This window comes from Pholcus phalangioides, unplaced genomic scaffold (assembly GCF_987345545.1).
Source record: "Pholcus phalangioides strain wild (caught in Gottingen) unplaced genomic scaffold, Ppha-v1.0 ptg000032l_1, whole genome shotgun sequence".
NCBI lineage: Eukaryota > Metazoa > Arthropoda > Arachnida > Araneae > Pholcidae > Pholcus > Pholcus phalangioides.
In genome coordinates, this window is record NW_028301622.1 from 3,964,663 (window position 1) to 3,981,189 (window position 16,527).

The 16,527-nt window shown below is 43.3% G+C and overlaps 1 pseudogene; it reads right to left on the reverse strand.

Moving 5' to 3' along the window:
• Positions 1-3,013: 3,013 nt before the first annotated feature.
• Positions 3,014-3,490, reverse strand: LOC149066798 (uncharacterized; annotated as a pseudogene).
• Positions 3,491-16,527: the final 13,037 nt, after the last annotated feature.

The window sequence follows — 16,527 nt, forward strand, 5'->3', positions numbered from 1 at the left end:
TGACACATACGGTCATTTACTTGGTCACTCACTTTGTTACTGCTGCTGTTATTCCTACGGTCAGTCGTACTGTCAGATCAGTTAGAATGTCAAAAGGTAAATGTCCAACGTACTTGATCATTCATGTGGTCACTCATATGTTTACTCATACCGTCATTCACACTATTGCTCATATAGTCAAGGCAGGTGAAATGTCACGGAATAAATCCCTAACTTACTTGACCACTCACTTGGTCACTCATACCGTCACTCATATCGTCAGTGCAGGCAAAATGTCGGGGGGTAAATGTCCAACTCACTTGATCACTGATAGCGTCACTCATATGGTCAGGGCAGGCAAAATGTCAGAGGGCTTAAAACCTGGAGAGCGAGAAATCAGGGCGGTGAGGGGGCCAAAAGAGTGGTTTAGGGTGCACACAAATGATCAAAAGATGTCCAATATTTCCAATTCTCCGACGTATCCCAATCCAGTTGCGAATTTGCTATCATGTCCCTCCAGAGGAGTGACTTCGCGTAAGAAGCTGGATGGAGTATGTCGCAAAAGACTCCGGTATGAATCGCTTCTTTGGCTGCCGCATCTACTGCCTCGATTCCACACTGGCCGGTGTGGGCTTTTGCCCATGAGATGCGTATTGATGGATGAGATACAAGTATACTCCTGATTCTTCTCGCCATTGTATTTTCAGAAATTGGGTTTGGAATGGCCTGGATACTAGAACAGCTATTCAATCTTATTACAGTCTGCGTCCTTTTTGTAGTTGCTGTAAATACAGCGAGCATCTCAGCTTGATGTACTGAATTGTTTTCTTTTAGTTTAGCAGCCCATTTATCCACGACATCCGTCCCCACCGTTTTTATGCAGGCAGCTCCTGTACTTGATTCCAGTTTCGAGCCATCAGTGTAGTATACGGTGGTTTTCTTATCTCCGAAGAGTCTAGAAATACTTGATTGACCTGTAAAGATCCTGCCTCTCTTAGTTTTCTGCTCGAAGGCACCCGGAACTAATGTTCCCTTTAGCACTGGAGATGGCTTGTGAAGCTACAGAAGACGCGTGACTCTTGTCAGGAATTCTATCTTGAAAGAAAACGACGGAAGCCCCGGGATCACCTGAAGAGCTTTCGTAGGTGTTGCTCACCAGAGATATATAGAAGGAAGGGGGGTCTTTGTATTGAATCTAGCCGTTTGGACATCTGGACTTTTGCAGAATGCCAAATTATGGAATTAGGAAGCTCCATAAGTTATCATAGGCTCAACCACAGTTAAGTAGAGTGATCTCAGAGCCCGCGTTAGTTCCCAGTGTGGTCCAACTATCGGGCGTCTTCTGAAGAGCACCTGACACCTTTCTCTTCTGTTCTTTGATGTGATCTTCCCAGCTAAATTACTTATGGATAAAGACGCCTAAATGACATAGCACGTTCGTTTTCTTGATAGTTTTTCCTTGGGACCAGATAGTCGGACGTCTTTTCTTTGATAGCCACAAGAATTTTGTCTTAGCCATAGAGAGAGTGAGCTTATGAATGTGAGCCAATTTGACACTCTTCTAAGGGCTTCCTCTGCTAGATCATCTGATCCCTTGACAGTAGGGGCAGATGCAATTATCAAAAGGTCATTAGCATAATCCCGAAATTTGACGTTTGAGGGCCATTTAATTTTCAACAGCTCACCCAGAACAAGAATCCCCAACAAGGGGCCTAATGAGCTCTGAGGAGCACCCCTTCTGAAGTTCTTTCTCAGTTTTTCCTGCGTCCGTGATCAACACCGCAGCTATGGTATAAAGGGTCCGATAAGATGACCTTGGGCTCTTGTGGTATGGGCGCTGTTGCTATCATAACTATATTGATATTGTAACAAAATTTTGTCGCTCAATATAAGCTGGATTGTTTTGGAAGTCATGTCAAAATAATCCCCAAGTCAATCAAGTGACCCACGGCATATTTCTAGGTCATTTGAGTGACCCGAGGCACATTTACAGATCACCTATGTGATATGCGATGTACAAGTCGACGCTCGTTATAACGACTCTATGTTATAGCGACCATTCCAAAACAACCGGCAGGAAAAGTCCCAATTTTTTTCATATACTGACTGTGTCATATGTTTTCTTTATGCTATAACGACCTTCCAATATAACGTCCGTTTTCTTTGGACGATGTATGCCGTTTTAATGGTCATCGACTGTATTTATAGACCCTCTCCGAGACCGTTCATCCCTTTGAGAAAGAGCGCAAACCATCCCAAGATGGTCCCTCCGGGTGGTCATGTCTACCTGTCTGTATTTATAGACCACTTGAGTAACCCGTGGCGCAGTACCAGATCACTCAATTGTCCCACGGCGCAGTTCCAGAATTTTCTAAGCCGCCAGCATTGCAGTTCCATATCACTTTAGCTACCCGAGGCGCATTTACAGATTACTAAAGTGACACTCGAGACATTTTTCCAACCAATGCAGTGACCCCGCACTCTCCTGAAGGTTGGCACCCTTAATAACTGGACGAACACATCCGTGCTCTAGCTGGGATTAAAACCCAGCCAGTCCAATCAAAGAGTACGAACATAGTGCACTGCACGCTAATTTCCGATTCTGCAAATCGATGTCGTTGCCGAATGGTTAAAAACCTGAATTTTTCAGGTATTATAACCAATCCGTAACGGTGCTGACTCGAAGAATCAGAAACCAAGAGTGCATTATGTTCGTACCTAAAAAGCCGAGGTGCTGAGTACTCGGCTGACAGGCGGCATAGTTGAGAATATAAAAAACCCGGCTGATATGATTGGACGAGAACTATTCAAACATCTGTGATAAGAGTAAACCTTTAATATACGTTATACCTGTCGCATCACCGATAGAGAGGAAACTGAAGTTTTTTCTTGCAAAAACCTAATTTGTTTGTGCACCCAAATGTTGCAACTCAATGTAAGACGGAGCGTTAAAAATCCGCTAAGAGAAGGTTTGTGTTGAGAAACTTGTTGAAGAACGCGTAATGTTTCCATGTTGTTGTTACTGGCGTCCGATTCATTTGGTCATCATTATCCGAGTGAACTCTACGTAGTTGATTTTTCCGTTGTTGTCGAGGTCCGCTTCCTTGATCATTTCCTGGGCTTCCTCTCGGGTCAGCTTCTCCCCGAGATTCGTCATGACTTCCATTAGTTCCTCGGTCGTGATGAATCCGTCGCCGTCCTTGTCGAAGACGGAGAACGCCCGCTTGAGATCGGTCTCCGTCGGATTTTCATTGAGCGTCCTGAGCAGGAGGTGCACAAACTCGTGGAAGTCGATGGTACCGTCGCCGTCGGTGTCGGCTTCTCTCATCATCTGGTGGATTTCGGCCTCGCTTGGGTTAGCACCCAACGAACGCATGGCATTCCCGAGTTCGTGTATTGATATGACGCCGTCACCGTTGAGGTCGAATAAACAAAAGGCGTCCCTGTACTCTTGCATCTGTTCCTCGGTCAAATAAGGGAACTTGGATTTTCCGCCAACTTTACGCGCCATCGAGTATGATTCGCCAACGTCTTCTCTCTGGTAATTTAAGATTCCATGAGCTTTTTGGTGTTTTCATATTGAGCTCATCGGCAATTTAACAGCTGTTCAAGAATATCGACGACAAAAATGGCTTTTGAATGACTTGCACTAACACACCAGTTCAAGTTTCAGAAAATATTATATGTCTGGTTTCCTATATGAAGAACGTCTCCTGTGAGCTGGTTTGCATCGAGCTTGTAATACAGTAATATCGTTATACTACAGTAATATAAGTTCAATGCTGGTGCCGTAAAGCTTATGGTAAAGTTAGAAAGATCTCTATAGCTACTTTACCATTATTTAAATCAGGGATGGCCAAATCCTAGCATGCGTGCCACAAGTGGCGCGTCATTGTATCGGGAGTGGCATGCGAACACTGCTCAAAGAATAAAAAAATTCTATTCCATTCTTCAATCAAAGACATTCTCTCCAACTTATAAACATTCCCTTTTCTTATGAGTGATGATCTTGTAGGTCGCCAAACCTATATTTAGCATGGTGGGCACTATCAAAATAATGATTATGTGATGATATATTCAATGTGATGATATCTATTCAATGCGTTGCTGTTCGGTTTTTCATCTTTGGGAATAGTTGGTGGACATCACATGTGTACGAAATTCAGGATAGCAGGACCGTCATTTCAAATTTTTCCGGGGGGGGGGGGTGGGTAAAGAACATGTGCTCAATATATTATGTATTGTTCCGGATAAGTTTCCACAAGACTTCGAGATTGCAAAACAAGAAGTGGTTCGACGAGGAATCTATACGAAAAATTGTATAGATTCCTCTCTGACCTGGTTCCCTTCTGTATATTCATCTCTGACCTGGTTCAATTCAGTATATTCATCTCTGACCTGGTTCCCTTCTGTATATTCATCTCTGACCTGGTTCGATTCTGTATAGATTCCTCTCTGACCTGGTTCCCTTCTGTATAGATTCCTATCTGTTTGGTTCCCTTCTGTATATTCATCTCTGGCCTGGTTCCCTTCTGTATATTCATCTCTGGCCTGGTTTCGTTCTGTATAGATTCCTCTCTGACCTGGTTCCCTTCTGTATATTCATCTCTGACCTGGTTCCCTTCTGTATAGATTCCTCTCTGACCTGTTTCTCTTCTGTATAGATTCCTCTCTGACCGGTCCCTTGCTCTGTAGGTCATTTTTCTGGTCACTCGCACTCTTGCAAACTCTCTAGGTCATTTTTCTGGTCACTCGCACTCTTGCAAACTCTCTAGGTCACTTGTTTGGTCACTGACGGATCTAATCCAGCGTTGTATAAGCGGAAGGGAATTTATGGTTTTACTGCTGAGGGTTATACAAGTGTTGCCACCCTTTTTTTAAGTTAGTTGGTGGACATCACATGTGTACGAGATTCAGGATAGCAGGACCGTCATTTCAAATTTTTCCGGGGACGGGGGGGGGGGGGTAAAGAACATGTACTCAATATATTATGTATTGTTCCGGAAAATTTTCCACAAGACTTCGAGATTGCAAAACAAGAAGTGGTTCGACGGACAAACACAGATTTATTTACAGAACAGCAATTTACAAGCTAATCGGAGAGCTAACAACTTTCTAGCAAAGTTTAAGCACAACTGACTGTTCATCGAATCTCTCTATTCGAGTCTCTTTGAGCCTGCCATCTTGTGAGCGTCACGGTATTTATAACCCCGGAGAAACTTCGAGAAAAAGAATATTCCACAAAATTCTATTTTACAGTTTCCTAGTCGGCAGCGCCACCGTACGGAGTACGGGGTTGAACCAATGTCTGGAGGGGCGGGAATTTCTAGATTTTTCTCTACACGCCCTGCCAGTTCTCCACCAATCACGCATTCGTGCGCTTTACCGAAACTGGTGTCAACTCCCGTTGCCAACGGAAGGTTGCGATAAAGGATTGCGCCAACTATCGCCTACAGATCGTAACAGTATTTATAGGGTGGTAACTACCGACAGCTTAATAATTACACACGTGATTCCTTGAAAAAAATTGATATGGAAAAATTGCTTTCCGTTTTTGGTTCGAACGAATATTAAGCGAGTTAAAAGGTTTGGAAATTTTGTGACGTACAATTTTACTAATTGTAAGTTATGTGTCAAACTCTGAAGGACACCACATTCCTTCGCTAGCAGCGGGTTGTCACTTCTTGAAAATTAACTGAAATCTTCAATCCCATTAGAAACCCAAGTTCGGCCTTCTTCTTTCACGATTGGCGCTTTATCTCTCCATGTAGTGTGATGTTATAACCTTGTTATTACGTATAGCTTACGTGTTAGCTTCGTCCCCTATGTTGGCAAATTTATTGCCAGATTTGTAAAGAGTTGGCAAAAGAGATATGTTTGGAATTTTATTTTGCTAAAATGCAGCAGTTTGCTTACCTTCACTCTGAAGTCAAATTTTTTGAGGGAAGGTGCATACAAATTCCCATCACTTCACGAAGTTCTCCAAAAAATTTCACAATTTTCTGATGACTGGTTTCGCCTGTAAGCTACTTTAAAATAGGGTATTTTAATTATGGACGCCCTGTATTTAATAATTATAGTCATATTTATATGATCATCTCACAATTTCCCAGCCATATACATTACATTTTAATCTATTGCAACTCACAGCAGCCCTCTCAATATCCCGCGACGGACGATTTCTGAGTTATTTTAGCGATAGTCGGCAACTTTACTAATCGTTGAGAGTTTTTTTAATCTGTAAACTTAAGGGCTGGTACTATACTTGAACTTGAAATACCAGACAAATATCCACGTTGATATTCCTTGCGGAACCTCTAATACACGGGTGGCCAACCCACGGCACGCATGTCACAAGTGGCACGCGAACGCTCTCCAAAAATTAAAGAAATTCCATTCCATTTTTTCAAAGAAATTCTCTCAAACTCCGGAAACAATCTGTTTCTTATGAATTATTGTCTTGTAGGCTGCCAAACCTATATTTAGTATGGTAGGCACTCGTAAAATAATAACTATGGTGCCCTTCTGTCCAATGCATTTCTGTTCGGCTTTCATTTTCGGGCATAGCTGCAGGACATCCCACATATACAATATTCAGGATCGTCCACATAAGGAACATGCATAATTACATTGTACATCTATGAATTCTTGAGGGTGAGGGGCTAAACCCTCTTACGACGTTCATTGGGGGGGGGGGGGGGGAGCAAGCAGCTGAAGCCGAGGCAGATATCCTCAACTGTGAATTGCGCGGAAGCAAATATCTCCAGCTGCGAATTCAATGGTGGCGAATACTTTCAGCAGCGAATGAAGCCTAAGCTTTAGCTGCGAATGAGCATAAACAGTCATCTTTAGCTGCGAATGAGCATAAACAGTCATCTTTAGCTGTGAATGAGCATAAACAGTCATCTTTAGCTGCGAATGAGCATAAACACTCATCTTCAGCTGCGAATGAAGCCTAAGTAGTCATTTCAGCTACGAATGAAACTTAGGCAGGCATCTTCAGCTGCAAATTTAGCGAACGCAATTTGCGTTCGCTCAATTTGCTCGATTCGTTCAATTCTCTCAATTTGGGCCCCCCCCCCCCCGCCAGATACACGCTTGCTTGATGGGTTGCATTTAGCCTGCAGGCCGGTGGTTGTGCATCCCAACTCTATAGGAATCGGCCCGGTCAGCCAATTATTGACTGTCGTGTGAAAATTAGGGGTCATTATAACGAAGTTTCACTGTCTTCTTATCAATACATTCACTGTCAATATCTCTTATTTTCTTGTATTAATCCGATTACCGATATTTTCTCCTCATTGCGACACCACTTGCAACATCTATGGTCGTATTGATGGAGCAGCTGCATCAGATATTAGTTTAAAAGACTATAAATACATACAAACACAGGATGTGATCCCATTCTTTAGACAGAGTTTGCAGTTAGCTGTATCAGAGTTTTGAAGATCGGAAAAGAAAGGACATCGTTTCGAAAAATATGTGGTTGTGGTTCTCAGCGGTCCAGAACTAGGAAAAGCTTCCGTCGTCGTCGTCACCATCGCCATCATCATCATGCTGCCCCACGTCGCATTGAAAGCCAAACGTGCAAAAGAAGCACAAGAAGACAAATGGGCATGGCTGGACCGTATTCGCAGGTCGCAGTCCGTGTTCCCGGACCTCGGGCTGGAGATCTCCGAGTACGATGATTACGATAAAGATTTCGGCAACCGCATGTGGAAGGTGAGAATGTTTTTCCTGTGTGGTCACGTGCATTTTCAGTTGAACTTGTTTCGTAGTAGTAGTAGTAGTGTTATCCTTCTATATCAAACCGAGCACAACTCCGGTCTATCGTCACGGGCAATTTATTACTACCGAATGCGTTTTTCTGGGAGTGTGCTTGAGTACCTTATAGCAGTTGTTCTCCCACTTTTGTCAGTTTTTGAAAAACACTGCATCGCAGCAAAGATGCTCGAGCTTTAGGAAAGTGTGGGCTACTTTTAGAACGTGTCAAGATTCCGCTTCATTGGTGTACCTTCATTGGTGTACCTTCATTGGTCGCGGGCCACTTGAATGAGCTGGAAGAGCGTCGCAGGTCATGAAGTAGTTAGTCTGTAAATGTGTCACACCGGCCACTTGAGTGATATGGAACTCCATCACGAGGCGCTTAGGTGCTCTGAAATTGTAGGGGGTTACTCAAGTGGTCTGTAATTATGGCATTTGTGTGATCGGAAAATAATGAGCCGCGAGCCATTTAAGTGATCTGTGAATATGCTGCGAGCCCTCAAGTCATGTGAAACTGTACCGCGGGTCACTTAATACACCCTGGGCCAGTAAGTGTTTTGGAATTATGCCGCTGGTTACTCATGCGATCTGTAGATAATCCCTTAAGTGATATACAGGGTGTTCTGTAAGTGCTAATGCGGCGTTCACCTCATCAGCCGTCTGTCGTAGAGGCACGATTCCAATTTAAAAAATGCTCAAAATTGTTCGTTTGTTTCTCAAAAAACAAAACCTTTCAAAAATTACCCTCCAACAAGTTTTGAGAGTAAGAATACAGTGTGTCACAAAAAAACTAAATTTTTATACGGTCCCTTTAACTTCCAATTAGAGAGGGTTGTTTCCCTGTATCTCGCGAGGCCAACAGAAATCCTTTTAATTAGAAAGTTGTTGCTCCATCCCTTTTGAGGCCAATAAAAAAAATCACGTTTTTAATTGCAATATTTCATAAGAAATTTGAATTTTAAAAATCGGAGAAAAGCAATGTAAGAACAGCAAAAAACCAACGAACAACGCTCCCTTTCCCTAAATTATGCTGCCCATTTCCCAACTTTCCTCCGATTTTTCAATTCGAATGTCTCAGTGAATAGTGCACTGGCATCAGAAGAGAAAGAGCAACAACTTTGTAATCGGAAGTTAGAGAACGGAGGGGGCGTATAAATATTTAGATTTTTAAATTTCTTGACACACTGTATTTTAAATCACAAAACTGGAACAGGGTAATTTTTGAAAGTCTTTTGAGCATTTTTTAAACTGTAATCATATCTGTACGAGGGACGGTTGATAGGCCGCATTAGCACTGATACCCTGTATAAATTGGTACCTTTTCGTTAAAAGGATTCCAGTTTGATTTATAGTTTTAATTAAACTAAAAATCCCCAGTTTTTGTCCAGAAACTTCAGGGGTTCTCGCCAAAATTATAAAAAAAATCTAATCAAGCGGAGCCCCCAGGAACGGAAAAGTACCCATTTTGTACATGGTAATCATTTATACAGGGGGTGGATGCTATCGAACGCCTAATAAGTACACACGTGGTTGGTTGTGAAAAACTACTATCGAAAAGTGTTTTTCCATTTTAGGATTGGACAAATATTCGTAAAATCAGCAAATTTTTTGGATCACTCTTTTAGTCACTCACCGACCTAATGTCTTTCTCTGATCATTTTCTCTCCATCTCACACGTCTGGTCACTCACTGGCCTACAATTTAGTTCTTTAGGTCATTCACGTGCTTGCAAGCTCTCTAGATCATTCGTTTGGTAACTCACCGACCTGGTTCCCTTCTGTATAGATTCCTCTCTGACCTGGTTCCCTTCTGTATATTCCTCTCTGACCTGGTTCCCTTCTGTATATTCATCTCTGACCTGATTCCCTTCTGTATAGATTCCTCTTTCACCTGGTTCCCTTCTGTATAGATTCCTCTCTGACCTGGTTCCCTTCTGTATATTCATCTCTGACCTGGTTCCCTTCTGTATAGATTCCTCTCTGACCCGGTCCCTTGCTCTGTAGGTCATTTTTCTGGTCACTCGAACTCTTGCAAACTCTCTAGGTCACTTGTTTGGTCACTGACGGATCTAATCCATCGTTGTATAAGCTGAAGCGAATTTATGGTTTTACTGGCTCAGGGTTATACAAGTGTTGCCACCCTTTTTTTAAATTTTCTTGGCCACTCACACTTCAAATTTGTAGCCCTGGGCCATAGCCTGTTAAGTTCCCCAGTAAATTCGCCTCTTGCGATAGACCACTAATTCACCGCACATCGACTCCGGTCATATCGCCATACGGCAATTTCCAACCAGTGGAATTGGGTGGGAAATGAAGGCGTCATCTATGGGGGAAGAACTTTTGTTCCGGTGTTCTTTCCCGGATTTTCGAACCCGTGGGTATCGACAGTGACCTTCATGGTGGAAGACGAACAAGCATCTTACCAATGCACTACTATTGCTTTCTTGCGATATAAGTGACCAGAATTGTGCTCGGTTCGAAAGGGGGGGGGGGGTAGTAATAGCTTTTGTGATCGAGGATGCGAAAAAAATGACCAAATGTTGGAAATGATAATTTTCGAATGATAAAATTGTTACAAAAACGAACAAATGATTAATTGCGAATGATAAAATTGTTAGAAAAATGGGCAAATGATGACCGAAATTATGATCAAAATGTTACAAAAAAGATTCAGCTTCGTGTTTTACCACTCTTTGATTTTCAAAGAATAAATAGTCTATATGATAGTAGGTATAATTTGAGATGGTCTGTCATATTACAGAGGCCCTCAAACGGTCGACTGTCGATGCTGAGCGAATGGATCAGAAGAAGATCGAGAAGTGAATTCGCCGATGCAACTTCAGAGCAAAGGCACGAGATACTCAGGGAGCAACAAGACGAACGGGTTCGTGCATCTGGTCTTTGAATATTAATGCATCAAAAAATTTTATTAGTCGGACTCGTTCAACTCCAATGCAGAGTAAGGGTTCTTAACCTCTGGGTCGCGTCCCAAATTTTATTTGCGTGGACTTCGGAGACGGGTTGTACAAATTCATTAACAACCAGCTATGGGTCCCGATTTATACTTGATTCGCAAGAGCTTCCGAGAGGGGTCGTGAATATCCACTTACAGTCTAGTCCCAGCGGCTCTAACTATGGGTCCGAACAAAGACTCGATTAGCACAGGCTTCCAAAATCGATCGTACAAATCCACTTACATCCTTCATGATCCATAGCTCAAGAATCCCAAATTACACATGGTGACCGAGTTGAGCTCGATTTGAAAGAAAAAAAGAGCAAGAATACCTGGCTGTGTAAGTGGATTTGAACGACTCATGTGGGAAGCCTCTGCGGATCAAGTTTAAACAGTGGATTTAAGCGACCCATTTCGAAAACACCAGCGAATCAAGTTTGGTTCGTGACCCATAGCTTAAGAATCTCTGGCTGTGAATGGGTCTGTATAACTAGATCAACAATAACTACATCTCAGAAGCCACAGCGGATGAAGTTTCAGTCGTTACCCATAGTTCATGAAAACGTATCTGTAAGTGAATTCTCACTACTTATCTCGGAAGCCTCTCCCCTGTTGATCTAGTTTGACCCATAGCTCAAGAATTCCTGGCTGTAAGTGGATTTGTACGACCCATCTAGGAAGCTCTTGTGACCCAAGGGCAAGAACCCCTGCCCTAGGTAGCCACGCGGTATCAGGTGATCTGTGTCCTCGGTCGGCCAACAGTATCGTCGAACCGATAATCGGCTGTTTTTTCATCTGCGTCTGCGGAATGTTCGTGAGTAAAAATAGAGCAACGTGGTGTTGTTCCTTTTTTTAGTAATAAAGGCAGTGTACACTAAGTTATGGTGTACATACATTTGTCATTTAATCGTGTGCAGGACTAGACTGGCACAAGCGTTTTCACACAAGAGACGGGAATCTGTGAATAACGATATGCGACTTGGTCAAAGTCATCACCAGGCGAGGATCTAGGACGAGGTGATGAGAGGGGTGAATATTGTGTAAGTTCCTTAAAACTTCTGTACTTTACGGGACAGACAGATTTTCCCATGTTATACGGCTCTTGGAACACGGGCTCCATCCCCTCCTCTGAATCGGTACCTGAGAGAAAACATAGATCTTCAGGTGGTGTCTAATTATCGTCCAGTGAGTTTGACGAGCTCCCTCTCGAAAATTTTGGAAATTATCATCAAAAGGCAGTTTGTGAAGTGGATAGACGAGAATAAGGTATTGTCGGATAATCAGCATGGGTTCAGGAAGGGGAAGTCATGTGTAACTAACCTCCTTTGCTTCTATGATTACGTGACTAAGGCTTTGGGTAAGAGCAATAATGTCGACGTTGTTTACCTTGATTTCCAGAAGGCATTCGATCGGGTACAACATGGCAAACTCTTGAAGCGTTTACACGAGATTGGAATAGGGGGCAACTTGCTGAATTGGATAGAATCGTGGTTAAGAGATAGGTCGCAACGAGTTATGTTGAACGGGGAATTCTCTGGTTGGACAGACGTCACAAGTGGAATTCCTCAGGGAAGTGTCCTTGGCCCCATACTTTTTTCACTTTTTATCGACAAACTCGATCAGGGTATCGATGGAATTACTAGCAAATTCGCAGATGATGTGAAGCTAATGGGGGTAATCGGGAATGAAAGCGATAGGGAGTTGCTCCAGACCAACTTAGACAAGATTGCAGCATGGGCAAATGAATGGAGCATGACGTTTAGCGTAGATAAGTGCATGGTCGCTCATTTTGGTTCGAACAACCCACGGTTCTCTTACGAGTTGAATGGTGTCACTATCCCGGATGCAACTAGAGTCACCGATTTGGGAATTCTCATTGACGAGCGACTTAAGTTTTCTGAACATTGTTCAGCGGTTGTCAAAAAGCGAATAGAATGCTTGGTCTCATTTTCAAAAAGGTCTCTTCGCGTTCTCCTAAAGTCATTCTTCCGCTTTTTCGAGGCTTAGTTCGTCCTGGACTGGAGTATGCGGTAAGGTTTTGGAGACCATACCTACAGAGGGACATAGACTTGATTGAAGGGGTGCAGAGAAGAGCTACGCGTGTCCTTATTGGCACACAGGGCTTGAGTTATGAAGAGAGACTTCATTTTTTGAATATGTTTACATTGGATGAACGCAGGTGTCGAGGAGATATGATCGAAGTGTTCAAAATTTTCAATGGGATGGATAGGATGGACCATGAACTTTTAGTACACCGCCAATCAACCGCTTTTACAAGGGGACACCAGTATCGATTGGTGAGGGACAATGCAAGGTTATGGTGTCGCAGGGAATTTTTCTCTAATAGGGTTGTTAATAAATGGAATAGCTTACCCCCGGAGGAAGTAAATTGTAACAAAATTGACACGTTTAAAAAGAAATACGATAAACATGTTGGGGTAAATCAAGAAGCTATCCATTCTTAGAATAAGACAACCATAAGTATTCTTTATGGGCATTGTATAATATTTTATCATGTGTATATATTGTTTATAATTTGTGTTAATTGCATTTTTAATGGGTTGCTGTATTTTTGAAACATATGACATCCATATTTTTATGGGCATCTTTTTATCAGCCACCTCGTTGGGCATTTTGCCTGTTTTGGCGTTGTATTTGTATTTGTATTTGTATTCAGCTGCAAGTGAAGCCGAAGCAGATATCTTCAGCTGCGAATGAGCAGACAGATATCATAAGCTGCGGATGAAGAAGAGGTTGACATCTTCAGTTTTGAACGAAGCGAAGGCAAACATCTTCAGCTACGAATGGAACGGAGATAGACGAATACAGGGCGATGTGCGAGGATAATCCCGTATTTTATGCGACAGGCAATTTTTGTCCTTACTTATTCGGCTCTTCCTCCCCCCCCCCCAAAAAAGCTGAATAACAATGGGGAAAATTGCCGCCCCCTTCCCTCTGGATCCACGCTTGGTCATTACGGACACTTTGGAAAGAAAGATACTTCAATCCAGGAATGTGAATGCACAGTGGTAACGCTTGCCCAGTGCTGCACACGATTCAATAGCAGTGCATGTTCACCGTACACTGCCTTCGTCCGTCAATGGACTTCGTGAACTGCTTCTGCCATTACAAAATCAATCCACATTGAACGAATCCAAAAACTAACCGCCAGTACATAATCATGTGATTTCGCACGATTACCTAAGGCATACACGCTCAACCCATGGCCGTTGGGGTCATCTGATGTGAGACGCGACCTGAAACGTAATTTCGTGAAAATGAACTAAGCAGCACAAAACCAGATTCCTTAAATGAGCCGCGATACATTCCCAGACTATTTTAGTCACCCTTGGTAAATTCCCAGACTGTTTTTGTCACCCTTGGTACATTCCCAGACTGTTTTTGTCACCCTTGGTACATTCCCAGACTATTTTAGTCACCCTTGGTACATTCCCAGACTGTTTTTGTCACCCTTGGTACATTCCCAGACTATTTTAGTCACCCTTGGTACATTCCCAGACTGTTTTTGTCACCCTTGGTACATTCCCAGACTGTTTTTGTCACCCTTGGTACATTCCCAGACTGTTTTTGTCACCCTTAAACTTAAGTTACCCACGGCACATTTCCAGACCCACTTAAGTGACCCGCGGCACATTTAGAGATCATTTAACCCTATGAAGGGCAGAAATGTTTTCATGACCCATAGAAAACAATATAAACAGGTAGTCTAACTATGGGCACACGCGCCGGAAAACTTGAAGTTACCTGCGGCACATTTACATAACTTAAGTGACCTGAAGCAGTGCCCCCAGGTCACATAAGTGGCGTAACTTTCCTAGATAACTTGAGTGACTCCGGAAAATTTACAGATCACTTATGTCACGTGCACTCTTGGCTGAGTACCCTTGACATTGGGAAAATCCATTCCACTATGGGGGGCGGTTGCCGCTGTGGTGGTCGAGTGGTCATACTTACGGACTCGCATCGGCGCAGTGGTGGTCGGCTGAAGTTGGTTTTCTGCGTTTCACAACTTCGAGGTGTGAATGCAAGTCGGTCTTCCTATTAAAAAAGTCTCGCCGCATAGAGCAACAGGTCTACAACGGTAAAATCTTCAAACATTACACTCACTCTCAGTTCGAAAAATATGTGGTAGATGGCAGCACTATAACAAGCATTACACAGAAACGAGCTTCCCGTTAGTTTCACAACACGGACACGCACATTCCAACATGTACCAATGCGATAGAAGTTCCGCATAGGAATACGGACGAGGTACATCTGTGGTCTAGTAGTGCGGGGGTGGGGGGTGCCTTCCTTCGAATATGATGTCACTCTCCGCTATTACTGCGAAATATTCGACAGCTGGCTGATTCGAAGATAAATCCAGGAAAGAAAATTCAACGGGCCTTGCGGGAAATCGAACCCACGTTCTCTCTGGGTGAGCGCCCTAGACCACTAGACACAATGCCACCCGGGGGCCTCAAGAAAAAAGGGGCCTCACAAAAATGAGATCTAGTTGAAATTTCCGGGAATTTGCCTGGTAGGGCCTCAGAAAGAGCACTTGGCCCGGGCGCCCATGATGCTCTTAAGACAGCCCTGCCTAGACTACAAAGCCACCGAATTCTCTTTCCTTAGAGTTCGTGTGCGCTGGCAGATAACTGCAAATGAAGCCTAGGCAAGGCATCTTCAGCTGCGAATAGAAAGGAAACGGGCCGTTCATGGACTGCTATACCTAACTCAGGCCAAAACTCAAAATTTGCCACCAGATGGCAACTTAGGGGGTCATTCACGTATTACGTCAGCATTGAGGGAGGAAAGGGGGTTTCGGATTTGCTGACTTTTGACGACAAGGGGGATGGGGGGGTTTGAAGGTTGCTTAGGTTGCTTACGTCATCAACCACCCCTTTTTAGAGATATGAAATATTCTAAGCTGCTGACGAAATTTTGCTGACGGGGGGGGGGGGGGATTAGTGTTTTGCTGACTTTTGTTGACAAAGGGGAAGGGGGGTCAAAAATGGCTGAAAATCTGCTTACGTAATACTTGAATGACCCCTGATCCGAAGAGAGATCATGTCCCGCTCAGTTATTACTACGAAGGTTTCAGTTAAGTCTTCCTGAAGGTTTCTTCCTTGGATTTATCTTTGCGTCAACCCGCTGTCGAAACCGTCGTTGCCTTCTCACCTCTTGCTGTACCTCCACACAAAGTTTCACCAAACTAACTGTTTTGTTTTTTCATTTGGGTCTGGCGCTCTATTTAACTGTTTCACGGTCACAGTCGGTCATTTGAATTATATCTGTTATATATTCATCTGTTCACGAGCGTATAGTATTTGAATGACCCGGAAATGCTCAAAATTGTTTTGTTTTTTACACGTGAACAGTTGAAGTTCTTGGATTTCAAATCGTGCGTGAGGAGAGCTGTACTGATGAGGAAAGTCAACCGAGCTTTCCAACTGCGCAAGGATTTCAACGAGACTTGCTACGCGGTTGGTCCAGAACGAGAACAAATCGCGCATATAATGATCAAGGACAAGACATCTGCTGAAGGTACCTAGCTAGATACGGCGAGGCAATTGGAAGTTATCCGTCATCACATGCTCTGTTTCGAGTCGTCTCTGATATTCATAAACGTGACTGGCTAAAATTATGTTCTGAGAGCAATAAAGCATTTCGTTTTGAGTTGATCACACACAACCATGGTCTAAATCAGTGATTCCCGACGTGGACGTTAACGCCGAGGTTGTTGTCTCGAGCCGCCCAGATAGCTTACATTCTTGTTTCTGGTATTACGATCAGAGGCCTTGTCTATTTTCTCAACGTTTCCGTTGTCGA